We start from the raw sequence: 807 nt of genomic DNA, 5'->3' as shown, positions 1-807 counted from the left end.
TTTTGATTTGCATTTCCCTGATGATTAGAGATGTTGAGCATTTTTTCATATGTTTTTTGGCCATTATTCTGTCTTCTTTTGCAAAGTTTCTGTTCATATCCTTTGCCCACTTTTTGATAGGGCTGTTTGATTTTTTCTTGCTGATTTTTGGATCTTACCATTTTTTAAGACCTTGCTCAAATCTTGTCTCAAATGCTCAAGAGTGCCTTGGCTCATCACACTGGCTATGACATCTTTTCCTCTCTTTTGTCTCTAAATAAGCCGATGGTAGAACAAAGGCCAAATTAAATAATGAACGGTAATACGCTGTGTGCTATTATGTCAGATGTGTTAATATAGCATGTTCAATTAGATGTAACAGATAAGAACAACAGTTTGTGTATATGTGTTCAATTTGAGGCCCAAGCAATGAGTGGTCACTATTTCTTCAGTTTCTGTGCAGAACTTGCCCATAAGTTAAAAAGAAAAAAGGATAAAATATGGTTTTCTGAAAGAGTTCTCTTCTTCTGAATTCCAATATCAGCAAAATTATGTTGGAGTAATGCCAAATTAATCCCAATTTCATTATATTCTTGACCAAGAAGATAACAGGTCATTAGAAAAATAATTTTGTTTGACCAAAATACTGAGATTAAATGAACAATAACCAAAATCCTTGTTGCTATCCTGCTTAGGATAGATTTGCCTTCTGCCATTCTCAAACATCCATGATTTAGGAACATTCCAAGAGAAATGCAGGACATTTCAGAAGATTGTAAGGTGATTAATTTCAGGAAGTGCCAAGAGATTTCCATTTTTCCTGTTGAT

The sequence above is a fragment of the Propithecus coquereli genome, unplaced genomic scaffold, assembly GCF_000956105.1.
Source record: "Propithecus coquereli isolate 6110/MARCELLA unplaced genomic scaffold, Pcoq_1.0 Scaffold231, whole genome shotgun sequence".
Classification (NCBI taxonomy): domain Eukaryota; kingdom Metazoa; phylum Chordata; class Mammalia; order Primates; family Indriidae; genus Propithecus; species Propithecus coquereli.
The sequence above is the reverse complement of the archived record's forward strand: the minus strand, read 5'-3'. Positions refer to the sequence as shown.